General features: G+C 35.5%; 1 long non-coding RNA gene across 2 annotated transcripts; it reads left to right on the forward strand.

Annotated features, from left to right (window-relative positions):
• Positions 1–868: 868 nt before the first annotated feature.
• On the forward strand, positions 869–27,640 carry LOC118916657 (uncharacterized). 2 transcript variants are annotated; one of them, XR_008994547.1, is made up of 4 exons: positions 869–908; positions 11,951–12,024; positions 27,060–27,141; positions 27,403–27,640. It is a non-coding gene; the product is annotated as an uncharacterized LOC118916657 (long non-coding RNA). The 2 variants fall into 2 exon arrangements; XR_008994546.1 differs by lacking the exons at positions 869–908; positions 11,951–12,024 and adding an exon at positions 25,793–25,897.
• Positions 27,641–27,864: the final 224 nt, after the last annotated feature.

The following is a 27,864-nucleotide window of genomic DNA, read 5'->3' on the forward strand; positions in this document are numbered from 1 at the left end:
ATAGATAGATAGATAGATAGAGAGAGAGAGAGAGAGAGAGAGAGAGAGAGAGAGAGAGATAGATAGGGCAGGCTGGCTGTATCAATGGAGGAAAGAAGTCATCAGGCTGGCTTTGTCAGGGGCATTCTCCTCTGCTGCCTACTGCCTGAAACACAGTAAGTACTCAACAAAACCTTATTAATCATTGAGAAGAAGACACGGCTGCTTATTATTGCTCTGCTATTTCCTAGATTGCAGAATTGAGCAATCTGTTGTTCCATTATGGGCCTCAGTTTCTTGGCTACTATTAAGAAAAAAATGACTAATATTCTTTTCAAGCACTAAAATTTTATGTTTATACAAGGAGTTAAGTTTTACAGAAATGTATTTTTGTTTAATTCTATTTTAAATTGCTAAGCATTCATTTATTTTACTACTTTAAATAGAAACTGTGTGCTTTCCTAAAAACTGTATATTGGATAGCCATTAAACATTTCTTGAAGACTTAGATCCTAATCATGAACATTAATTGGTTGGCTTTACTGCCTTTCCCCTTGCTCTCAGCTGTTTGTTTTGCTCTGTTTTAAGGGATGACTGTTTAAAATAAGCAAGGCTTGAGTAAGCAGCTTTTAGGCCAAGGGGAATGATGAACGCAAAGCAGGCTCTTCTCAGAACAAAAAGAGGTAGAGTCATATTCTGAGCACAAGCAGAAGGAACAGATTTGGAAAAGAGAAGTTTTTCTGTTGTTTTTTTTTTTTTAAGGAGTCTCAAGTGGATATGACTTCAGAATTCAGGGAGTTAACTTGCAAGTGGGAAGTAGCCATGCTTAAGGCCGTGTGGGAGGTGGGACCGTGGGCAGCAGGAGCAAGTCTGACCCTCCTGTGTGCCTTCCAATTCCGAGCTTTTGGGTCAGGCTGTGCTGGTCAAAGGTACTGAATCTGCATAGCTTCCTTGGTATTATCTATGGTTAGGTAAAATATTACTAAGGAGACTTTATGCTTTTATGCCATTGTATATTCTAAATAAGGGTGGAATTATGTATTAATGGGGCTATAAGTTGCTGGAAAATGTAATCTAATCTGCGTAATCAATGAAATATGACATGGAGATAATAACTGAAATGGCTTCTTCTGCATGAATGTTTCCACCGGCACTAAGAATCCTTCGTGTTAACTCATAACAAAAACTTGTCCTAAAGTGAGAGGTAAAAAGACTTTTTTCCCTTAATTAGAAGCTACATAGGTAGGTCTCAGATTTCTTTATTAAATGTGCATAGAGGGTGATTGCCCACACTAAGAATTACATAAGTATATAATTATACACACTTATTAATTATATAATAAGTTTTGGTTTGGGGTAAGTATATGATTTTCATGAGTCTCATTCAAGAATCTAATGTTTGTTCTGACACATACCAGTTTGGTCAGACAAATAGACGTTAGTTAGTCTCTGGGAAAAGGTTGTGTGTTTGTGTGAATGCATGCTTCTGTGTGATGAAAGAGAACCAGAGAGACAGAGACAGAGAAGATAAAGACAGGGAGAGAGCAAGAAAGGAGGAAAATAAACTTGCCATGTTAAAAACTGAATAAATCTTATAAACCGGAGATGTTAACATTTGGTGACAGAAGAGAAATGGATTATACTCACACTGTAATCTCATTTGACCTTTTAATTTACTCTTGTGTTTTCACCTGATGTCAACAAGGAATGACTGTAGGAGTGACAGAAAACAGCTAAGTTGTTTGGAGCACTAAAACAGGCATCCTAAGTAATTACAGCCGATGTTTTCCACTAGACTAGATAAAAATAATACAGAAAACTGCTGTCCAGTTTTCAATATATTTAATGAAAACCCCCTTCTAGTAAATACTTAAGCCACACTTATTTATAGAATGAATCTATAAAATGTTCCTGATGTCAATAAAACAATTATAATAACATCTGAGCATTTACTTATTCACTTATTATACATTCCAAATAGCTATTGCACAAATTTTACTTGTGTAATATTATAAATCCAGAGCAACTACAAGGCTGGATTAGATAAAGAGTTGGAAAAAATACTGCCAGAAGGAAATATGAAGAGGTTATAATGACAGTTCAGTTGAAGGGTTTTAGGTAAAACACAAAGTTGAGAAGGGCAGAACCGTATTAGACTACTGCATCCCATCTCAGTGTCCACAAAGCACGTGAGTAGAAAGACTCATAAGAGGAAAGATGGGAGTTAGGAAAACAAATATGCAGGTTCAAAACTGCTCACACAGAAAGGCTAATGGACCTACACCTACAGTGTTTAATCTAAACCGTGACTCATTCAAAACTCAAAATGCCTCCCTGAGGTTGCGAATATTGCTTTGCTTTTTTTTTCCCTTTTTTACTGAGGAGAAAGTGAAAAAGTATACAATAACTAATACTTAGGAAGCATACTTGATTGTAAGCACAATTCACATAAAACCATGTTACAAGGATACTATCAAAATCTCATTTTAGGGATCTGGGAGAGTAAGGTAGACCTCCAACCTTGATCACCCCTCAGCCCTACCATACAGGACATTTCATAAAGTCTGCACTTCAAGTAGTAGTCATATGTGATGATTGATGGAATATTTTTAAATGGTGCCATTCACTACATTCAAGAAACTTAACCTCTAGGTAAAATTTGTTTTTAGCTAGAATTTTCTATAAATGAAGTTTTGAAATGAATGGCTTTTTATTGAAACTAAAGAAAGAAATATGTTTACCTTCAGATTTTATCCAAGAGAAACACATACTCAGTTGACCCTTGAACAACACAGATTTGAACTGTGCAGGTCCACTTTTGTGTGGATTTTCTTCAATAAATACTGTACGGTACTATAAATGTATTTTGTGTTCCTTCTAATTTTCTTAAGTTTTTTTCTCTAGTTTACTTTATTGTAAGAACACAGTATATAATACATATGTTTACAAAATATGTGCTATGTTACCAGTAAGGCTTCTGGTCAACAGCAGGCTATTAGGAAAGTTTTTGGGGAGTCAAAAATTATACTGATATTTTCGATTGTGTGGGGGGTCAGTGCCTGTAACCTCCATGTTGTTCAAAGGTCAGCTGTGCTATTTAAACTGCTCTAGTTTATTCTTTATTTTCTGTCACTAGAAAACCTATGATGAAGGGATATGGATCATACATTTGCTGCCATATTCCAGGTGCTGCAACAGTACCTGGAAAAAGCTGCTGAATGAAGGCATGAATGAATTACATGGGGCAATACAGGGGAGTCGTGAAGGCTTTAAAACCATGCCAAAGAGAAGGGAAAAGTTTTCCCAGGTTTCAAGTCTGATCAAGTGAGATGATGCTGGTATCTTTAACAAAAGAGAAAAAGAGAGTAAAAATAGAAAATAGAATAAATAGAAAAAAAATCAAAGGAAGTAAGTTCAGAACTAGCTGTACTGTGGCCAAGAAGATAACAAAGTACAAAAGTGAAACTTTCCACCAGGGCGTGGGAAAATCTAGAGGAAGTTCACAGATAGAGATAGGACTTTGGGAGTTATTTTCCAAGGTGAAGTATCACATCCCCAAAGCAGATGAGTTTGAGGGGCAGAGAGTATAAAGAGAGTGTGTCACTGCTTTGAAAATACCTATACAGAGAGAGAAGAATAAGGAGGCAAAAATGTAGAGCAGTGGAAAGGAAAAAAAGGAATTTAAAAAGTGCCATGCAAACCATGGAAAGAGAATTCCCACAAGGAGAAAATAGTCAACTCCATCAAATGAATTGGAACCATCTAAGGTCTGAAAGCATCATCTTTACCCTTCTCTCACCTCTTTTCTGAATCAGAGGCAGACTAATCTAATTGAATTGACCTCTTGGGTTCAGATTTATTTCAAGAGCTCCATGAGAACTATTTTACTTTGGGGAAATTTAACTGATTAAGTGTGCATTATCTACTGAACCTAATCATTTTTGCATGCTTACAAATTTTAAATTCTCCATTACACTACATTGAAATGCATGGTTTTCTTAGTAAAGCTTAGTAATAAACACATCAAAATCTCCCATATGCACACACACACACACACACACACACACACACACACACACACAAATGCCATATAGGTTCATCAGTGTATTTTCTAAATGTGCATTTCATTGACATTTGATAAGTTTATTGTATAAATGAAGCAAACCCTCAATAAATACATGATAGTTTTCCCTCTACTGCTAGAAGAAAGATTAGTTTCTTTTAAACAAATCCAACATTTCCCCCTCCTATGCTAACCAGTGTCTTCTGCTGATGGTTTCCCCTTGCCTTTTGTGTGATTTCTGTCAGTCTCTCCTGTTATAACAGAGCTGCTACTCCTGACGACTTTGCAACGAGCTTTCTCCCTTCTGTTGCTTTTCCTCTTCACTGCATCACAACCCTTTTACCTCTCATTATCCTTTTGCTGTCAGTCTTGTTCAGCTTTGTTTATCCTCAATTCCCATAACTGTAATCTTCCTCTGTTTTTGGTCTGCTGTTTTGAGATGCTTTTTCTCCCTTTGTTTTTGGCTTACTGTTCTGCTTTTTGTACCTAGAGTGAATTTTTTTAATCATGTTACTTTTTAAACATTGCCTTAAGTCTGAAGTTTTACACCACAGAATATTCTATTAGTGCTTTCCCTCACTCTACTTTACTACTGAACACATTCCCCTTATATCATATCACCCTGCTCTTCCTGGCATTTTACTGCTGTAAGTCCTCTGTCTTTGGTGTACAGCACCAATGAATCAACATTCTTTACTGTTCTAAAGCAATTTACAGTGGTCACTAGTGAACTGCTCTTTTTGGCTACTCCAGGGGAAGACTGCTATTCTTTTTTTTTTATTATTTGTTTCCATTAAAGAAAAATCACTCCATATAGAAAGTAATACAAAAAATAAAGCCCAGATTTATCATGTCAGTAACAATGATTTTTACTTTTTTAACTTATCTTTGTATCATTTAGCTGGAAGAAACAAATTTTGAGAAATGATGATAATCTCTAATTTTTATTACTGATTGTGCAACTGAGGCTATGTCAGCATGGCATTAAAGCATGAAAAAAACTAAGTTCAATTACCTATTTGATGACATCTTGGTAAATGTCAACGAACTGCCATAATTAAATTCAACTTCTATTACAGAGTTGAAGCAAATCTCTGTGTCAGTGAACAAAATTAAGAACACATGTATTTTTTGCATATTTTAATATTAGATTATATCCTTTTACAAAATATATTAAATTATAAATTCAGAGGGGTTATCTAACTAAGACGATTTAAGATTGTTTTTCATTTCCTCCAAATCCCAACCCATCAGTTTCCTAATCTGTAAAACAAAGGCTTGAAGAAGTTTTCTTCAGTAATTTTCTTCTAAATTCAGATGTCCAATTTTGCATAATTCCAGTTTTGTTCCCCAAAATACCAATAAAGAAATAAATGAAATATATGTCTTCTGAATTTTTCTGTCAGAAGAGTTTATATTCCTAGAAATTAAATGTTAGTTAATTCTACAGAAATTTCAAAGAAATCTTTCCATGAAAAGTACTTAGTGTGAAGATCAAGACCTAAATTTACTGAGACTTAGAATTTTCTTTATTTCAAAACCAGAACTCTTTATGCAAAGTAATGAGTTCCTAATTGCCAAATTCAACTAATCCTTTCTGAATTTACCAGTGATCCTACTCTTGTGGTGGCTTCACAACACATTTTCTCTTAACATTTCTCTATTCTTGGTATCTTTCTACTGTGGTTCTCTTTCTGAGATGGTTCCTTCTCAATATCACTATCTGTCTCCACTAGCATTTCATCTATGCACTGATATGCTGCCTAGGTATAAATGATTTTTAATTTTGTATCTCTACCCTATATTTCCCACCTTGCTTCCAAGACATATATATGTACAATGGCAAGTCGTATCTGTATTTTTTACCAGATACTAAAAGTGGAACCTGACCCTACTGGGTATCACTATTCCTCCACATTTTAAATCTGTCCCACACCCTAACTCTGTTTTCATCAACAGTACAACCATCCGTCAGTCACTAACCCAGACCAAGGACTTCTGCTCGCTCAGGCTCCACAGCTGCTCACTCCAGGTGGACTTCAGGGCACGATTGCAGTGGACTCCCAAACCACAATTCCTGCTTCCACAGATCCCTTCATGTACTGCAGTCACTGATGCTTTCAGCTAGATCCTTCCACAAACTGGTATCATATCCTTCTGCTGATCCCCTGAGCTTTTTCCCATGGCTTCAAGGATGAAGAACAAACACCTTTGGATGGTAAACAAGACTTTATATGATCTGAGCCTCAGTAACTCTCCAGGTATCTACTACTGATCCATTTTCTGTCACACTCTTTTGTAGAAAGCCAAATAATTTCTCTTCTTTCTTGGCCTTTGGTCTTTCTTCATACTTTGCAATTCATCTTCAGGGTTACTTGAAAAAAAAATTTTTTTTAAGGATCTGATAAATTTTATATATTCTGCTTATCCCACTATAAATGCTAACATAGTTAATTTACCTCCTTTTCAGTACCTTGTACTCATCTCTAGAAAAAAAATATTCAGATGAAATGTATATGTTTGTAAATACACACAGGGCAAAGACCTGTATTAAATGTGTCTTGGCTTTTATTTCTCTTGATGCTTTTTTCTTCTACAAGGCACATATAGTTCTCCATTGTTCATCAATTTTATTGAGAGACCCCTTTGGTTATATTTGCAAAGTAGAACATTTTCATGGGAATCTTCCCATGAAATAATCTTGGGTTATCTGTAGTAACTGTAATTTTGATTTCATATTATCTATTGATACTAGCTGTTGTTGAGTACATACATCACCATTTCAAGCCAAAATTTGTCATTACCTGTTCCATGAAACAATGATTCATAAGTGTTTCCACACTCCAGTTAGTTTCAGAAATGTGTTAAAAATCAAAAATGGTTTTACTGTAGGAAATCTTAGGACCATTATGGTATTGATGCAGACTTTGAATTTTCAGGAGGAAAGTAGATAATAATATAGTCTTCACAAAGTTATTTCACCAGAGTATTTTTTATAACAGCTATTACCTTATATCAAATGAATGTCTAGCAACTATTATCATGTATCAAATCAACACCAGTTTTGAAAATGCTGATCTAATTTTCCTCCCTCTTTCCAAATTGTCAGAAGGCATTTTCTAGACTAATTTAATTCGTGAATACTACACAATATAAGAAGATAAACTTTCAGAAGACAATAAAACATTAGGAATGTTACCCGAAATTGATCATGTTCATGTTTTGGAAATGGTTGGATGACTGTTCCTCATGCCATTTTTAATAGCCTATTATTTATTAGAGGTTATGGGTTTTATAGTGAGGGAACAATCTGAACAATGGGGTCATCTGATTAATAAGAATAATAGTTGTAACTTATTTAAGTCTCTGTCTGCTTTGGCATTTCTAGGTAAGGTTTTTACTATCATTGGTGGCAATATCTGGTAGTTATCAAATATCTTGTGGCAATATCTGGTGGTGATCAGGTGCCTAAGGGGACATTCTGGTCTTATTCAAGTGATGGAAATGACGTCTTAGTAGATGGCAATATAGAGTAGTTCGTCACTGAAATGACAGTACCCAACAAAAGTGGAATGGGACCACCCCAGTTTAGCAGAGAGGCTATATTGGAGCATCTGTGACACTCTGGGGACTCTAAATATAACTTAGAATATAATAAAATGGAAAAATCCCTGTTGAAGAGATAGGTAGGAACAAAAGTGAAGCGTCTTAGTGTTACTACCATTTGGTACGGGCTGCCCAGGACCCTAAGATGTGCCGTTCACGGTTCTCAGTGGCCTCAATATGACAATGCTCACAACATGGTCCCTGGCCGCCACAGCTCTGCAGTCGGAGCCCAGTTAGTAACGCTAACTTGGAGACCACAAAGGGAATTAGTTACATGGAAAAATAGGGTGATTTTGAGGAAAGTATCAAATTTAGTAAGTCATCTAAACCTTTCACAGCACTATTTCAAGTGAGACATATTGGAGAAGAAACCTTTAAAATCAACTGAAGAAGGCATTTAAAAAATGACCTTACATAGAAAAAAGGGCCAAGTCTTCTGGATAATTTTCTCTTCAAATAGGACAACCTTCTACTATAATCTTTCTCTGGGACATTTAGCTCCCTAATGGGAGATACCTTCTCGCACCTATTTGGTTGCCATTTTGCCCTCAGAAGTAACTAAAGCCTCAGCTGCACTGTTGTACAGAATCCTTTAGTCTTTGTTACCGAACTCCAAGGCATGGATTCTCAGCCATCTTGGCTTTTGCTTCATTCTCTCAGAAAATGGCATTTTCAAGCCAAAACAGACGAGATAAATACTGAAGAACTTAAAATAAATGGTCCTAGTATTGTGGTGAAAAACATACAATGTGCATATTTTAGGTAATTACCTGGATTATGTATCTTATCTAAATACATTGTCTTACTTTGACAATATATTTTCAGCAAAACTGAAGGAACTACTAAGAAATTACCCAAAGAATACAACTTTGTATTCCATAAATGTAGCATTTTTCTCAGAATCAGTGTTCTTTCATACCAACACTTAAGATTACTTAACGCTCGGTTTCACACCCATATCATTTTATCTTCAATAATCTCTCTGGACAGAAGTCATTACACTATAAAAGAGGAAATGCAATTTTTCCAACATAAAATATTAAGTCGATTTTGGTAAGAGGGCTTTTCTGGGTTGTTTTCATATCTGTTTTTTTAAATTTTTAACCCAAAATTAGTATTATACTTATTAACTTTTAAAATGCATGCCTTTTTTTATCAATAAAACTTTCATTAGTAAATTAAGGTGCTCATGAAACCTGTTAGAGGAACTAAATGTCTTAAATTTATTTATTTTTTCTTTTTATTATTTTATTTTATTATTTTATTATTAAGGTACCACTTATATACACTCTTATGAAGATTTCACAAGAAAAACAATGTGGTTACTACATTCACCCTTATTATCGACTCCCCCCTCATACCCCATTGCAGTCACTGTTTATCAGTGTACTAAGATGCCAGAGTCCCTAAGTGTCTTCACTGTGCTAAACTGTCTTCCCCATGATCCCCCACACACAATGTGCACTAATCATAATACCACTTAATCCCCTTCTCCCTCTCTCTCCACTTCCTCTCCCCCACCCCTCTTCTTGGTAATCACTAGTCCTTTCTTGGAGTCTGTGCGTCTGCTGCTATTCTGTTCCTTCAGTTTTGCTTTGCTCTTATACTCCACAAATGAGGGAAATCATTTAGTACTTGCGTTCTCTGCCTGACTTATTTCACTGAGCATAATACCCTCTAGCTCCATCCATGTTGTTGCAAATGGTAGGATTTGTTTCTTTCTTATGGCTGAATAGTATTCCATTGTGTATATGGACCACATCTTCTTTATCCATTCATCTACTGATGGACACTTAGGTTGCTTTCGTATCTTGTCTATTGTAAATAGTGGTGCAATAAACACAGGGGTGCATATGTCTTTTTGAATCTGAGAAGTTGTATTCTTTGGGTAATTTCTTAGGAGTGGAATTCCCAGGTCAAATGGTATTTCTATTTTTAATTTTTTTTGAGGAACCTCCATATTGCTTTCCACAATGGTTGAACTAGTTTACATTCCCACCAGCAGTGTAGAAGGATTCCCCTTTCTCCACATCCTTGCCAGCAACTGTTGTTCCTAGTCTTTAGGTGTTGGCCATCCTAACTGATGTGAGGTATTATCTCGTTGTGGTTTAATTTGCATTTCCCTGATAATTAGTGATGTGGAACATCTTTTCAAGAACCTGTTGGCCATATGAATTTCTTCTTTGGAGAATTGTCTGTTCATATCCTCAGTCCATTTTTTAATTGGGTTATTTGTTGTTTGGGTGTTGAGGCATGTAAGTTCTTTATATACATTGGATGTTAACCCCTTGTCGGATATGTCATTTACAAATATATTCTCTCAAACTGTAGGGTGCCTTTTTGTTCTGCTGATGGTATCCTTCGCTGTACAGAAGCTTTTTAGCATGATGTAGTCCCATTTGTTCATTTTTGCTTTTGTTTCCCTTGCTCAAGGAGATGCATTCAGGAAAAAGTTGCTCATGTTTATATTTGAGAGATTTTTGCCTGTTCTCTTCTAAGAGTTTTATGGTTTCATGACTTAGATCAGGTCTTTGATTCACTTCGAGTTTACTTTTCTTTATGGAGTTAGACAATAATCCAGTTTCATTCTTTTACATGTAGCTGTCCAGTTTCACCAACACCAGTTGTTGAAGAGGCTGTCATTTAACCCTTGTGTATCCATGTCTCCTTTATTGTATATTAATTGACCAGACCATATATGTTTGGGTTTATACCTGGGCTCTCTAGTCTGTTCCATTGGTCTATGGGTCTGTTCTTGTGCCAGTACCAAATTGACTTGATTACTGTGGCTTTGTAGTAGAGCTTGAAGTCATGAAGCATAATCCCACTGGCTTTATTCTTCCTTCTCAGGATTGCTTTGGCTGTTTGGGGTCTTTTGTGGTTCCATATGAATTTTAGAATTATTTTCCCTAGTTCATTGAAGAATGCTATTGGTATTTTGACAGAGATTGCATAGAATCTGTAGATTGCTTTAGGCAGGATTGCCATTTTGACAATATTAATTCTTCCTATCTATGAGCATGGGATGTGTTTCCATTTATTGACATCTTCTTTAATTTCTCTCATGAGTGTCTTGTAGTTTTCAGGGTATAGGTCTTTCACTTCCTCTGTTGGGTTTACTCCTAGGTATTTTATTTTTTTGATGCAATCGTGAATGGGTTTTCCTGATTTCTCTGTTTGCTATTTCATCATTAGTGTATAGGAATGCAACAGATTTCTGTGTGTTAATTTTGTATTCTGCAACTTTGCTGAATTCAGATATTAGATCTATTAAATTTATTTTAGATAAACATCAAGAAATATTCTTGATCCCTACTGGTTGGGGCACGAGGGACATGAAACTGACAGGGGCAATTCATATGGTACTGTAGCTCTGATAGTTAATGAGAACTCATGAACTTCAACTTAAAAGTTATTTGAAATCTCCAGGAACTTGTTTTTCACCATATGTCACCATATGTTTTCATACATTTTGAAAAAAGGAGACTAGCCTAAAGATAAATATCCACACCGGAAATAGAAATCTTGAAAAAAATATATATATATATTTAAGTTGTTCTTTGTATTTACTATTTGGCAATTATTTTTAAATGGCAATCACCTGTTATCTAAATACAGTATATCATTATTTTAATACTCCACACTCCAGATACTTCAATAAAAAGAGGTAAGTATGGGTCTGTGTAAGGTGATAAATGTCCTGAAACATCCAATATAATTATTACAGGTATTCATAGTAATACTTGAAATCCATGACATGAACTCTAAAATAAAATTTCCTATTAAGGCTTACATATGAATACATATGTGGTCACTTTCCTTATTAATAATATTCTACAACATTATAATACATTTTAATTTATAAAGCACTGTCTTTTGCACCTACTAGGCCTATAACTATAGTTCAGAAGAAAACTAATTATTGTGAACAGGTCAAGGTATGCATTAATTCTTCAATACAAATTAAATGATATACTATATTTAAATAAATAGTAATACTGTCTTCAGCCTACAGCTAAAAGCTTGGCTTGAGTTTTAATGAAATTAAAGCAATATTGTAATACAAAAAAGATTTAAATATGCTGTTTTCTTTAATTCTTGCATTTTTCATTATTTTGAGTGTGTATTCTTGGCCCTGCATAATATATTTACAACCCTATAGCTATTAATATAATATTCATATTGTAGAGGGAATGAGACAAAAAACATTTGAAATGGTGAGTGTGTTTAAGAGCCTCATAGGGGCATTTATATGTATCTTCTTAGAACTGATGGTTTATTTTATCTTTTTGTTGCCTCTAGTTTATAGCAATTCAGCATCATGTGAAAACACAGCTCTTGTTGGGCAAGACTGAACCTCAGGATCTTATACAACAGTAAGTCCATTATACACCTTTGAAAGAGTGCACTGTCACAGGCCTCATTATAAACAGCAATACGGTGATTTGATTTATTTGAAATAATGTGCAATGCTCTTAATAGAATTGGATTAATTTTTTCAGCCCTTGTATCTGATGTAACAGTGAAGCATCTTGTTTAAGACTTCATTTGATATTCATACAGATTTCGGTTTATCTCAGAGCAATACAAAAGCAAAAAAACAAAAAAGCCTCAGGGTCTCAGGGTCCAGAGGGAAAGTGCTGAGAGCAAGATGATGGTTAAATGTGCCTCGTTTGTTTTGTATACTATTTGACACTTCCAGGAATTTTTTTCACCTTCCTTTTTAACCTCAAGATTTAACTCTAGCAAGGAATTCATTTTATTGTTTTCATCATCTTTTCACCTTTTATTTGTTTCTTCCCATTGTCAGGACCCTTAGGCAATCTTGAGATGTATCATCGGTTTTATACTCCTAGACATTTTTAGCTGATTTTCTAATCTCTAACGTCTCTTCCTTAATAATTAACAGCAAATAATTTCCATTGAATAAAAATTTTAATTGAAAAGATTTCAATTATTACTGAGCAGCAAATAATCTTTTCAAAATATTTTTAAGTCAAATCCCCTATTCTCCTATTTAAAATCCCTTATATGTAACACTCCTGGGCTTCTCCTAGGTCTTCAATAAGTACCAAGCAGTCCAAAATTGAGAAAGAAATGGATCTGCAATAGTACATGAAATAACAGATTAACAATATTTTAGAAAGGAAAAATACGTTAGAAAAGAAAACTATGGAAATACCAAAAATTGTATAATAAATCTAATAGGAGCAACCTAAGAGTAAGCACAAATGTCTTTCCATGCCATATTGATAGCTGCAGTAGGTATTATCACTGTGTGCCAACGTCAGGCTCTCCTCCATTCTGAGCATACTAGAACATTTCATTATGGTGACCTGGATAACGAGTGGTCAAATTACCCGATCTGCTCAATGAAACCTGAGTGACAGTGACATACTGTACTTGCAGGCAGAAACACGTAGGACGCAGTTCCAGATAGACATCTACAGAATTCAGGAAAGACATAAAACTTGGTCTTTCTAAAATATTGATGTTTTAGAGTAACTGCAGCCTATATTGACTGATGTAGTACCCTGAAGTCTATTTTTCAACTTCTGAGTAAGAGAAAATATAGTTTTCATTGTTTTACCTATTTGTTTTGAACCTGGAATCTGTGTACAAAACATAAAGGCAACGACATTAAATCCATCTAGTAATAAAGCTTAGAGAAAGGAAATTGTGTAGAACTTCCAGTCTCCTATTCCTGAAGTGATTAATATCTGACTTAAAAGCTATGTCATAAACAATCATCCAAAAACAAACCTGAGTTGACCAAAATATTTTCTAACTGACTATCATATATTGTCATTTTACTTTCATTTACTTACCCATTTATTATGAGAAAACTTGCTAAATTGCGAAAAAACACAGAAAAGCAGAATACATTTTAGACATCCTCTATTAACCAGCAAGGTGAATCATAAATCGTTTCAACTGATTGGGTATTTGAGCCAAATATTTTGAAAGCCTTCTCATCAATAGATGTTGAATCAGAAACTCCAGTAATTCACTCCTCATATGCTCAGATTGAGGTTTTATTATAGATAAAATTATAAGCATAAAACCATAAAAATTTCAAAGGTAAATAAGGAGAGATAAAAATATGGTATATGTTGGTTGACATTTAAATGATAAAATTATATGTTAGATTTATTTTATATAAATCAATGGAGAAAATATTTCCAAAAACATGCATACGGTTGTGTAGAGTTATATTACCTTATCTGTCAGGTGAAAATTAAACACAAACACATACATACACACACATTTAAAAAAGATCTGTGTATTTCTACCCTAATAATCCTACAGGAAAGAAGGTAATATGTGGAAAACCTTTGAATCATTTATTTTTAACATTGAAAAAAATACTGTCACAAATGAGCTAATATTTCTTAATAAGTAATAAGTAAAGAGTTGATTTATATGCGGTTTCCTTAAGACACAAGCGTTAACTATGCAATATTTCAGAGTCTTATTGTTTGAAGACAAAGCTCTGTGGTTAGGTGCTGGGATAAAATGGCTCAGCACTACTTGACCACCTGTGTGACCCTGAGAAGTAAATTTCCCACCCCTCCTTTATGGTTTTCTCATATGTTAAATGGGGATAATTACAGTACCTATTCCATATGGCTATTTGAGGATTAAATCAAAACTGAACTGAGACAAAGCATAATCCCTAAGACAGAGTAACTGCTCAAAATATATTAACTATTGATATTGGCATTTTCTGAACAGGAAGATTATAGTGAGTGGTGACTCAAAAGTAGCTAAGTATGATATTTATTTAATGGCTCAGAACTATCTTTTATATCATAGTACAATGTTTTTCAAGAGAATATGTATTTTACAATATAATATTCTCATAGAATTGGTAGTCAGCAGTGGCAACTTACACTTAGATCAAAATTAGTCAATATTGAATTATTATTAGTATTACTTTTTTCTAATTTCTCAAAAGAAGAAATAAAACCAAAGACCTAGGCATTGGAATTAAAATTATACCAAATCAAAAACCTCCCCAAAAACAAAAGCATAGTACCATATGGTTTCACTAGTGACTTCTACCAGACATTGAAAGATTTAACACCAATACATCCCAAACTCTTCCAAAAATTGAAGACAAATGGAGGTTTCAAAACTCATTTTACAAGGCTAGCATTATCATGATACCAAAACCATACAAGGACACAGCCAAAAAAAAAAAAAAAAAAGAAAATTACAGACCAATTATCTCTGATGAACTTCAACAAAATATTAACAAAGAGAATTCAACAATACATTAAAAGGATTATGTACCACAGTCAAGTGGTATTTATTCCAGGGCTTCTAGGATGGTTTAACATCTTCAAATCAATTAACATGATACACCACACTAACATAAAGAAGGATAAAAATCATATGATCATCTTGTTTGATGTAGAAAATGTCTGACAAAAGTCAACTTCCATTTATGATAAAAACTCTAAACAAACTGGGGAAAGAGGGAAGAAAACCTCAAAATAACATAAGATCATATATGACAAACACGCAGCAAATATACTCATGGTGAAAAGCTAAAACTTTTCCTCTAAAGTCAGAAACATGACAAGATGCTCAGTTGTCACTTTTGTGCAACATGGTATTGGAAGTCCTAGTTGTGACAATTAAACAGGAAAAAGAAATAAAAGGCATCCAAATAGGAAAGGAAGAAGTTGCAGGATATAAAATCAATATTAAAAAATCAGTTGTATTTCTATACTATAATAACAAACTATCAGAAAGAAAAATTAAGAATCCCATTTACAATTACATCAAAAATAATAAAATATTTAGAAATACATTTAATAAAGGAGGTGAAAGATCTGTACACTGAAAACCATGGTATTGATGGAAGAAACTGAGCAAAACACAAATAAATCAAAAGATACTTCGTGCTCATTGATTGGAAGATTTAATATTGTTAAACTGTTCATAGTACTCAAAGCAATCTGTAAATTCAATGCAATTCCTATCTAACTTCCAATGGCATTTTTCACATAAACAGAACAAATAATGCTAAAATTTGTATGAATCCACAAAAGACCCCAAATAGCCACAGCAATCTTGAGAAAGAACAATAAATATGGACATGTCACACTCCCTGATTTCAAACCATACTATAGAGTCATAGTAAAAAAAAAACTGTATGGTATTGGCATAAAAATAGATGCATAAATCATGGAACATAGACCAATGGGGCCCAGGAATAAACCCATCCATACATGGTTAATCAATTTATGTCAAAGGAGGCAAAAATATACAATAGGAAAAAATAGTCTTTTCAACTAATGTTGTAGGGAAAACTGGACAGTAATATGCAAAATAGTGAAACTAGATGACTATCTTACACCAGACATAAAAATGAACTCAGTGGATTAAAGACTTGAATGTAAGAACAGAAACCATAAAACTCCTAGAAGAAAATACAGGCAATAAACTCCTTGACATCACATCTTGGTGGTATTTTTTGGATCAGACCTCAAAAGCAACAGCAATGAAAGCAAAAATAAACAAGCAGGATTACATCAAACTAAAAGCTCTGTATGGCAAAGAAAACCACCAACAAAATAAAAAGGCAACCTTCTGAATGAGGGAATATATCTGCCAATCATCTATCCAATAAGAGGCTAATATTCAAAATATATAAAGGACTCACACAACTCATTAACAAAAAATAAACAACCTGGTTTAAAAATGGGTAGATGATCTGAATAGATGTTTTTACAAAGAAGATATATAGATGGCCAACAGGCACATAAAAAGATGCTCAGTATCATTGATCATCAGAGAAATACAAATCAAACCACAGAGAGATCCCACCTCACACCTGTCAAAAAAGTGATTATCAAAATCAGGAAATACCATGTTTTGGAGAGGTTGTGGAGAAAAGGGAACCCTCGTACACTGTTATGGGAAGTAAGTTGGTACAGCCATTATAGTTAACAGCATGGAGGTTCCTCAAGAAATTAAAAATAGAACTTCCATATGATCTAGCTATTTCACTTCTGGGTATTTATCAGAAGAAAATGAGAACACTAATTTAAAAATATACATGTAATTTTAAAACACACGTTCCCTGCAGCATTATTTACAATAGCCAAGATATGGAAATCATCTAAGTGCCCATCAATGAATGAATGGATATTGAAGATATGGTATTTATACACAATATATACAATGAAATACTACTCAATCTAAAAAAGAAGGAAATCTTACCATTTGCAACAATAAGAGTATTATGCTAAGTGAAATAAGTCACACAGAAAAAGACAAATACTATATGATTTCTATTATATGTGGGATCTAAAAAACAAAACAAATGAACAAAAAAAAACACACTCAAAACTCAGATACAGAGAACAGATTGGTGTTTATTAGAAGGGAAGGAGGTTAGGGGTGAGCAAAAAGGTGAAGGGGTTAATTGTATGGTTATAGATAGTAATCGATTTATTTTGTGATCACTTTATAGTATATGTAAATATCAAATTATCATGTAGTACACTTGAAACTAGTATAATGTTATATACCAATTTTACCTCAATAAAAATAAAATAATACAGACAGTGGCATCTATAAAACCTCCTGTGTTTTCTATACCTCGCTCTTTTATTTTTCCAAGTTCTATTTTAACAAGGCTTCAGACTTTCTTTTCCCTTTTCAGTGTTTTGATAAACATTTTCTAAATTAATGCACTTATTTTCTGAATACACTGGCTGGATAAAGTACTTCCTTTTTTCTAGAGACATAAAGATAAATTGGGAGAAATTTTTGTCCTCAGAGAGCTACATACATATATAATGGGAAGAAACACATGTAAAAACCTAATTCCAACACTGTCAGACAATCATTAAGAGAGAGGTATTCACAAAGCAAATGTGGTCCTATTTCAAGGGTGAGTCAAGTAAGGATAGCAAAAGAGGAGATGCCTAAGCTGTGTCATGATTGATGAAGAGGCAATGAATAGGATGAAAGGCAGAAATGGAGGGGAAAAAATTGAGATAAGTACTGAGTTTCAGGCATGTGAAGCAGATTATGCAAGGCAGGTAACACAAAAGGCCCACTGTATCTAAGAATCAACAAGTAAGGTTACAATGCAAGAAAATAGTGGGCACAGCTCATGAAGAGCCTTCTACCACCATTTAAAAGTATTTCATGCTTATTTGCTAAATAATTGAGAGTCATTGGATGTTTTATGGAGCATAAAAATGCAATCGTATCACAGAGATACTGAAACAACATAATTGGGAGACTGTAACATCTGACTGCACATGGGGGACAAGAGAGGAAGCATAGTCTACAAAGGCTTATTGGTTTCTGGCTAGGACTAAGTAGTAACTAAATTAAACTCATTACAAGAAGATTATGGTAAAAACAAGCAATAGGTTCACATTCTGTGGAAAGACACAGTAAGAATTGTTAGACTGTGTAATTTGGATTTATTACAGACACTAACTATACCATTATTCAGAAAAATATTTGGTTCTGAAAGTTATTTTACCTGATTAGTTGTATATATACAAAGGAGGTTTATTTAAATAAAACAATGCAGTACTCAAAGTACTTTATCAAATGCAAGTAGAAAGAACACCAGTGTCAACATACAAATTACAGTACTCCCCAGTTCTTAATATGGGCTATGTGATAATTATTGCTTTATAAAAGAGTATCTGCTTTCGACTCTGAATTTTCTAAACAGTTCAAGTCTGACTTTTTGAGGTAATGGATGAGATTGAACACAATCATAAAATGTAATACAGAATTACGATTCCATTTTCAGGGGCACACTGAACAAACTTATAATAGGCCGAATCTAGGAGTTACTCATAAAAAGCTAGGCATCAGATTTTACAGTTGAAGGAGCTCATGCAAATTAGGTAAATGTGCCAAAGTTCTTCTCAATATAAAGTTACACAGAGAGATGCAAAAACTATCTCAGGTTGGTAAAATTCCATTTAGCACAAAATAGCATGTATAGCAATGTGGGAGTTAATTTTAACTTCTCTCTACTGTGTATGTGTTTGAAATTTTTATCACATATTTTTTAAGATGCAGAGACATACTTCATGTTTCCTTCAAAATTTTTTTTCCAGATTACTCAAATGATCAAAGTTTCAAGCTTAGAATATAGTAATCCAGAATTACTATATCCAAACTCACTGAAATGCCTCACAGTTATGCATCTGTTAGACAGTTTAAATACATCCATATCCATAAACAACGTTGCTCAACAAACAGTTGCAAGAATAGTGCAAGGAGCCTCCATACCCTGATCACCCAGAGACCTTCCAATCATCCCAGTCATGTTTTGTTTTGTTTTGTTTTTTCTTTTGTAGCAAAAGGATCTAAGACAGGATCACATTTTGCATTCAGTACGTCTTCCTAGTTTCCTTCGATCTGGAATATTTCCTCTGCTTTTCTTGGCTTTTATGACCACAAAATTTTAGCACAAAGCAAATATTTTGTAGAATATCTCTAGTATGTATTTATAGAGTACTCCTCACTATTAGATTCAGGCTGTGCATTGTAGGTCAAATTATCACAAATGATAACTGCATTTCATCCTATCAGCTGACAGCCAGTGTCTATCTGACCCATCACTGATTACTTAAGAGACTATCTGCCAGGTTTCTCCATTGTAAAGTGACTTGTTTACCCAGCCCACTCCCAGTGTAATTAATGGACATGTGTATTATTTTAGTACTTGGTTCCCTTTGTCCTTCCTCCCTTCTCTCCTTCCTTCTTTCCATCAAACCCTCCTGATATCCTTCTTTAATTTTTCTTTTACTCAGGTCCAATTTTATCGCTGTTTTTGCCTTCTTTTTCCCCTGTCAATTCACTGATTTTAATCTGCATTTTATCTAGAAAACAAACTCATAGCAAATTGGATATTTTTAGAGCCAGAGGCCTATGCTATGAATAAAATCCATGATGTTTAGTGTCTGGCATTATGATAAAGCTTTTGCCTGACTAAATTCAGTGTTCTATGTGGGGAATATCCTATTTTGCTGAGTTTGTATAGCTGTAGAATTATGCTATATAATAATCATGACTTTTAGAATCCTGCTACTCTGACCAACTCCTACATTTCTCTCTGCCAACTGCTAGCAGCAAACTCCGCTCTATCACGAACGACTTACCTGGATGCTCTCCCTACTTTCCGGCCTTTATTAACAGCCGCTCCTGAGGAGGCCACCCGGCAGTGGCATTATCAAGATGAAGCTGCTTTTACTGTTACTAAATCTCAGGTCCAGAAGAGGCTTGGTGGTGTGGATTGGACATCTTCCCTCTTGCTCAATGGTGCTTCCAAACCCCCTCTCTGTTGAGCTATAATGTACAGACCTCATAACCACTCCTTCAGCGGCATCCTATGCTCCTTACTTAAACTCATGGTTCACATGTACTAATTCCCATGGTCACCTTTGCTATAAAAGGAAACGTCACTATGTATGAATCTCCCAGACCACCACCTCCCCTCCTTTCCCCGTACTACTGAAAAAATCATCTTTTATCATCTCTAACATCTAAATATCCACTGCATTGATGCCTACATTTTCTCTCCTTCCCAGATTTGAATCTATGGTTTACTTCAGTCAAACTATAGTAAACCTTCTCAGATGACTAGTCCCTCTGTTTTGCCATCACACTTAACTGGTGAACCGCAAACACAAGTGACGTCAGCTACCCTCTAACAACAATAAAACAATTACAAAGTCTCACAGGTTTAATTTTAAATAAATGACAATGTTCCTCAAATAACTACTCAACACTGCCTGCTGATCTCATTCTGTGTCCTTACTCTCTTAGGAAAGTGAAACTTCCTTTCTTACTATATATAAACATTATTTCATCTTTTCTCCTTTATCACAATTTTATCTCAACACTCACCTGATGGCTTTGAATCCTACTGGATTGAGAAAGCAAAAGTTCCTAATACTTAGGCTGGGATCATAAAAACAAATTAGAATTGTCCTAACCAAACCCAGAAACCTGACTTTTCTGTAGATTTCTTCAAAAACATATTTAATGTGTGAGTTATTTTTTTCCTGGTCTAGGATTTAAAAATAAAGTTTTATTTTTATTTTTTTCTAATAGCTAATATACTATATTAGCTATTAGAAAAAATGGCTTGAGATAGGCAGGTGGTTTGATAATGTGGTATAGAGAATGAAAAGGGCTTTAACTTAGGAGTCAAGAGCTTTGTCATACACTCAGCTGTACTAATAACTCACCACATAAATTTGTGTACCTTTCATAATCTACGTAAGACTTGGTTTCATAATTAGAAAATGAGCATTGACCTGAATGATCATTAAGGATTCATGAAAGTCTGACATTCTAAAATTCTCTTATCTATAAAAATCCTATAGATCTCAAAGCAGAAGGAAGTTATAAGTACTGGCTAATAACACAATTCTGGTTTTAGAAAATTTTCTATATTCATCATCACTTAAAAATTTTGGAATCCATAACAACATAAAAAAGGGTATTATAATGTAAAAAGACTTTTGTCATTCTGTACAGTATCAGAGATAAATGTTTTCTAATAAATTCAATTTCAATAAAATTGTTTCATTATATTCTTAACTATGGTACTCACAATTAACTTTAACAATACCTCCAGGAATTTTTGCTTATTACCTGATAGACACACTTTTCCTAGAAAGTTCATGGATGCTTTATATTTTTAAAATGTCCCCTTGGAATACCATATAAATTTAGAAACATAGCCCAATAACCAAATGCCATAAATCCACACATTTTCTTTTGACTTCTTGAGCTTTGTAAATCAAATCTAATCACCGTTACATAATTATGTTGTCAGCTACTACTTGCTATTAATAATAATATGTGGTATTCCTCCTAAAACAAGTCTAAGACATTATATCACATTTGAACATAACATTTACAAGTCTCTGAAGCTGAATGGGGATGATGACACTAAATGAGTTAATAAAAAATTTTAAATCCAGAAAAAAAAGCTGAAAATCAGAAATGTACTAAAAAGTAGGTTTATTTCTCAGTTGGTGCTAAATCAGTCATGAACACAGTAACCATATTTAGGTAAAAAGCATTCCTGAGTGGCTGAGCAGTGATTAAAAATCCACACATCTATTGAGGTGAGGTTATGAGACTCAGTATTTTATATTGTCAAAGGTACTATTTTAAATTATCTAACAAATATTACTTCCACCATTTCAAAGTGTACTTTCTCAGAAAACCTAAAAAACTATTAATCATTAACTTTAATGATTTAATATTAGGCTCTGTGGCTGACACTTGACATATAGTGTGTTTTATGGATTTGTTTCAAAATTGATACATCTACACAAATATTATTTTCACTATAGTATTTCCTGTCCAATCTAACCTTAATCACTTGTCACTCATACACATATGCAGCCTCACATATACCAATATGTTCTTACCTAATCATATATCTGCATCTGTCTGTATTGCTTTATTTCATGTTTATTTGCTTTTCTCTCTTTAGTAAAATGGCAAACTGCCTCTGTATTAATTTCTCATTGCTGCCTCAACAAACTGCCACACATTTGTTGCCTTAAAGGCACAAACATTTATTATTTTGCAGTTCTGGAGGTCAGAATTCTGGAATGGCTTTCACTAGTGTAAAATCAAAATATTGGAAGGAATGCATTCTTTCCAAAGCTTTTGGAACATAAAACCTCCCTTGCCTTTTCTAGCTTCTAGAGGCTACCCACATTCTTTGGCTTGTGGCCCCATTCCATCTTCAAACCCAGCAATAGCTGAATGAGACTTTCTCATACCATACCATTCTGATGCTGACTTTTCTTCCTCCATCTTCCATATTTTAGGTGATTACATTTGACCAGTTTGGATAATCCAGGATAACCTCCCTATCCTAATTTCAGCTGATTTGCATCCTAATTCCATCTGCTATTTTAATTCCCCCTTTAATACATCCCTTATGTGATGTAGTCACAGGTTCCAGGAAATAAGATGTAGAAATCTTCAGGAAGCCATTATCCTGCCTACTGCATCCTCCAACCTTTAAAATATGCATTTTGAGGAAATTGTTTTGAAAATATTAATAAAGTCTTTTGAGTATTGTGATAGGCAAACTCCATGATGCCTCCCCCCACCCCCACGATATCCACATCCTGGTATTCATAACTTTGTGAAATCTCCTCCCTTTGAGTGTGGGTAGCCTAGTGAAATGAGTCTTACAAATAGAATATGGCAAAAGTGATGGAATGTCACTTCATAATCAGGCTACATAAAATGTGACTTTCACCTTGCTAGCAAATTCTCATTCTGTCTATGATGAATGCAACGGTTGTGTTGGGGAAAACCATGTGGCAACAGCCAGCAAAGCATTGAGAACTCCAGTCAAATTGTTCTTGAAGGACTAAACGCTGTCAATCACCATCTAAGTGGCCTTGGAAGTGAATCATTAGCCAATCATGTGCTCAGCTGAGGCCTTAATGCTGGCTAACTCCTTGTTTACAATCCTATGAAAGACACTGAAGCAAAAGATGCACCTAAACTGGATCTTGATCCCTGATACAGTTAATTTGCAATAAATGTAAGTTACTTTAAGCCACTAAATTTTGTGGTAATTTGTTACAAGTAATATATAACAAGTAGAATCTCCCTTTTCATTTTCCCTAACCAAACAACACCTAGGTTGAACAATTCAGGGAAGGGATATAATGTCATAAAGCAGAGATTTTTTTTAAAAAGTATCATCTTGACTTTTGAATTTAACTTCAGTCATCATGGGATGGAAAATGACACATCCAGATAGTTGGGAGAAAGGTGAATAGCAACAGCTTTTTACCCACCAAATAAATTAGGAGATACTGTAGCTTGAAGGAAAAGGGAACTTACCAGGAAAAGGATGAGGAAGTAGATTTGATTGTCTCCCTGAGAGAGGATCCTTATTCTTTCTTTTTGGACCACGAGATTGGGAAGATGACAACTAACAGTAATATTTGAATGCAGAGGTGATACACACCCTGATGTCAGGAACAGCATGATTTATGAGACAATATAACTAGACGTTGGATCCAGATAGAATATGAAAACTATTTCATTGTTTGCATACACTGCAGCTGGCCTATGTTTTCATCCATGGATGGACATTCAAGTTATTTCCAACTTTCGCTATTGTGAAAGGTGCTGCTGTAATGGGCTGAGTCAGACAGAGTAATGCCCTGAAGGCGCTCTTCAGGTGGAGGCTCTGGGAATAAGTAGGGACGGCTTCCTGGGATTTTAGGCACCCTGCCGCTTCAGAGGTGAACACCTGGTCCTGAGAAAAATGAAATGGCGTGTCTGGGTGGTTGGGGCACTGGAGCTTGGCACAGGCGTGACTGAGAAGCAGGTGTTCCATCGCAGAATCCTGTTTTGCCGCCCAGGCATTTGGTCCTCTTGGTACGCCTGCATCTGCGACTCCCGCGTGCGCACTGCACGCCCCAGTTGCGACCTCCGGAGGTCCCTCCAGGGCGCGGCCTGTGGGCGGAGCCCTCCTTGACCCCTAGTCAGGTCTCCAGGGCATGGCTCCACCACCTCGTCACCCTGGGGTGGGGAGCAGGGCACACGAGCCATGGGGGTCCTCACCGCAGGCGGTGTGAGCCAGATTCCCCACAGAGGAGTCTGGCATCAGCAGCACCCGGGCCCCTCCGCTCCGGACATCCCACAAGACTGAGATTAGGCTTCTTCCGGGAGGCGTGCCCCTGGCTTCAAGTCCTGATGCCACCAGTCTCTGCCAGTCTCTGATGCTTGGCGCCTACCAGCCCACTCTCTCCCTGTGCTTCCATCTGGACGAGCATTTACTCACCCCACAACCTGAAGTCACCTGGCGCACCCTGCTGGGCTCCAACTGTGCCGTTTGCCTTCCTGCCCTGCACTCCACCTGCCTGGACCAGGCCCTGGGGCCCTCGCCTGCAGGTGTCACCCCATGGTGTTAAAAATAAATTGCATTTATTTGAACAACTGTTTTAATTCTTTGTGTATATACCTGGGAGTGGAACTGCTGAGTCATATGAAAATTTTGTTTAACCTTCTTAAGAACCACCAAATGATTTTCCATAGCAGCTGTACCATGTTAAATTCCCATCAGCAAATGCAGGGTTCTGATTTCTCCACATCCACACCAACACTGGTATTTTCTATTTTTTGATTAATACATCCTAATTGATGTGAAGTGCTCTCTCATTATGGTTTTGCTTTGTTTTCCTAATGACTAATGAATGACACAGAGAATCTTTTCATATGTTTATTGGCCCTTTGTATATCTTCATTGGAGAAATGTCTAAGTCCTTTGCTCATCTTTTTAGTTGGGTTATTGTCTATGTTGCTAAGTTCTCAGAGTTCTTTACATATCATTGAATCTAGATTTTTTCCAGATACATGATTGGCAAATATTTTCTCCTATACCATAGGTTGTCTTTTCACTTCATTAATAATGCCTTTTAATGTACAAGTTTTTAATTTCTATGAAGTCCAATGTTTTTTTTTTTTTCTTTTGTTTCTTTTACTTTTGGTATCACTGCATTGCTAAACCCAAGGTCAGGAAGATTTACCCCTATCTTATTTTCTAAGATGTTTTATCACTTTAGTTCTTATATTTAGGTCATTGATACATTTGCATTAATTTTGTATATGGTGTGAGGTGAGAGTCCAACCTCGTGCTTTTGTATGTGAATATCCAGTTGTCCCAATGAGTGTTAAAAAGGCTATTCTTTTGCATTAAATGATTGGACACCTTTGCCAAAAATCAGTTGGTTATAGATATTTTAGTTTATTTCTGGGCTCTTGTAGTAAAGTATAAAATGTTAAGGCCTGCTTGGGGTCATATGAGTTTACCAGGCTCAAGGTACGTACCCCTTTCCCGGAGGAGCTGGCCACTCCTCAGGGAGAAGAGAAAAACAACCCTGGGCTGTGTGCCCAGGATACTTATCCTTGGGACCTACCCAAGATATTTATCCTTGGAAACGCGCCTAGAACAATTATATAATAACAAGTCATGTGGTTGGCCCCAGCTCTTGGCCAGACACGAGTCCATTCGTGACTCATGCATGCGCCTATTGGCATTGAGCCTCTTTTGTTTAAACTAGCATAAATATTAGCCTAGAAAAAACTGTGAGCAGCCTTCCCTCGATCGTTTTGGGAGTACTGCTGCCCTGTCGTCCTCCCCTGAGACTTGCCCGTGGTCATTTGTTTCCCAGTGCTGATGATGGGGTCCTAGTGGTATGATGAACTGATTCTTTCTTTCTTGTTCTTCTTTTTTGTTTTTTTCCCGAAACTTCTGTGTCTCCCTCTTCTCCCTTATCTCCCTCCTCCTCTTTTAATAAAGTGAAAGTATAAACAGCTGCAGCTTGTGGTGGTATGTCTTGCATATGGAGCCCAAATTAGCATTTAAGCCTGTGCACAGCAATTGATAAACTGATTATCAGTACAGCTCTCAGTTCTGTTCCATTAGTCTGTATATCCGTACTCATGCCAATACCACACTGTTTTGACCACTGTAGCTTTGTAGTAAATTTTGAAATTGGCAAGTGTGCCATCCTCAAATCTTCTCCTTTTTCAATGTTGTTTTGCAATTACAGATGAATCTAAGGATTCATGTTTTCATTTGTGCAAAAAAAAAAAAAGACCATCAGGATGTGATAGAGCCTGCAGTGAATCTGTAGATTGCATATGGCCACTAGTAAATCTTGTAATCCACTAACATGAATGTCTTTCCATTTAATTGTGTCTTCTATATATCTTTCATCAATGTTTGTAGTTTGGGTATAAAACTCTTTACCTCCTTGGTTACATTCACTCCTAGGTATTTTATTCCTTTGAATGTTGTTGTAAGTAGAATTGTTTTCATAATTTCTTTTTCAGATTGTTCATTACCTGTGTGTAGAAACACAACTGATTTTTGTGTTTTGATCTTGTACCCTGAAACTTTTCTGAATTTGTTTATTAGCTGTAGTGCATTACCAGTTCTTTGTTGATTGTTTAGGGTTTCCTATATATTGAGCCATGTCATCTGCAAATGGAGATAATTTTACTTCCTTCTTTCTAACTGGGATGCTTTTTATTTATTTTTGCTGCCTAATTCTCTGTCTAGAACTTACAGTATATAAGGCATGAATAACCATGGTGACAGTGGACATCCTTGTACTGTTTCTAAGTTTCAGGGCAAGATTTTAGTCTTTTACCAACGTACATTGTTAGCTGTGAGCTTTTCAAAAATGCCCTTTGTTAAAGAAGTTCAATTGCTTTCATATTTTGTGTTTTGGTTTGTTTCTTGTTTGTGTATTTATTTTTATCATGAAGGGTGTTGAATTTTGTCAAATACTTTTTCTGCGTTTATTGAGATGATCATGTTTGTTTGTTTTTTCCCATCCTTCTTTTTCAGCCTTTGCTGTGAAAACCACTGATTCCTGGACCAAATAGCCACTCTTTCATGCACTAATGTAACAACTAACAAGTGACCATTTGTATGTGCCTTCTGCACAAGAATGCGAGGTCACAGATTTAGAGCCAAGCACCAGATTGATAAACCAGACCCAGTGTTATTGGCTGTCTCCATTACTTTTGGACTTGGAGAAAAGCCAGACTTTGGGCTAAAGGAAGTGGCTTAATGACACAACTTGGAAGGCAGGGCCTATCATTAGAGTAAAACTTTAATTGAGGGAAAATAGCAGACTAGAATAACAGGAACCAAGAAAGTGAGTTTATTTTTCTGCTTCCCACCCAAGGACTATTCTACACACAGAAATTCATGAAGCCTCTGTGAAGACATCATTGAAAGCCAAGCAATGAGCCTTGCTTGTAATGAAGAACAACTGTCAGTTCCCTAATGGCTCTTTCCTGCTTGGTCTGTATCCTTCTGGCCACACACACTTCTGCTTCTCTGATATTGTGTTTTTCAAAATAGCATACTAGTATGCATTTTAGTCTCTTTTTTCTACAAAATATTGGACAAGACATTAAAATATAGAGTTGTTTTTTTTTAAAATGTGTGTTTTACCCATCCAAATGTGTGAGTCAAGATCCACCACCACTACTCGTGGCATCACTAGCCATCCAAATCCCAAATCTTTAATTACCATTAGCAATGTAACTTTGGGGTTTAAATTTGGCCAATTATTATCACCAGGAAAGATACCTACACAAACATAAGGTTACTAAATTCATCTATTCAAACATATATGAAATGG

This window comes from Manis pentadactyla, chromosome 17 (genome assembly GCF_030020395.1).
Source record: "Manis pentadactyla isolate mManPen7 chromosome 17, mManPen7.hap1, whole genome shotgun sequence".
In the NCBI taxonomy this organism is placed as follows: Eukaryota; Metazoa; Chordata; class Mammalia; order Pholidota; family Manidae; genus Manis; species Manis pentadactyla.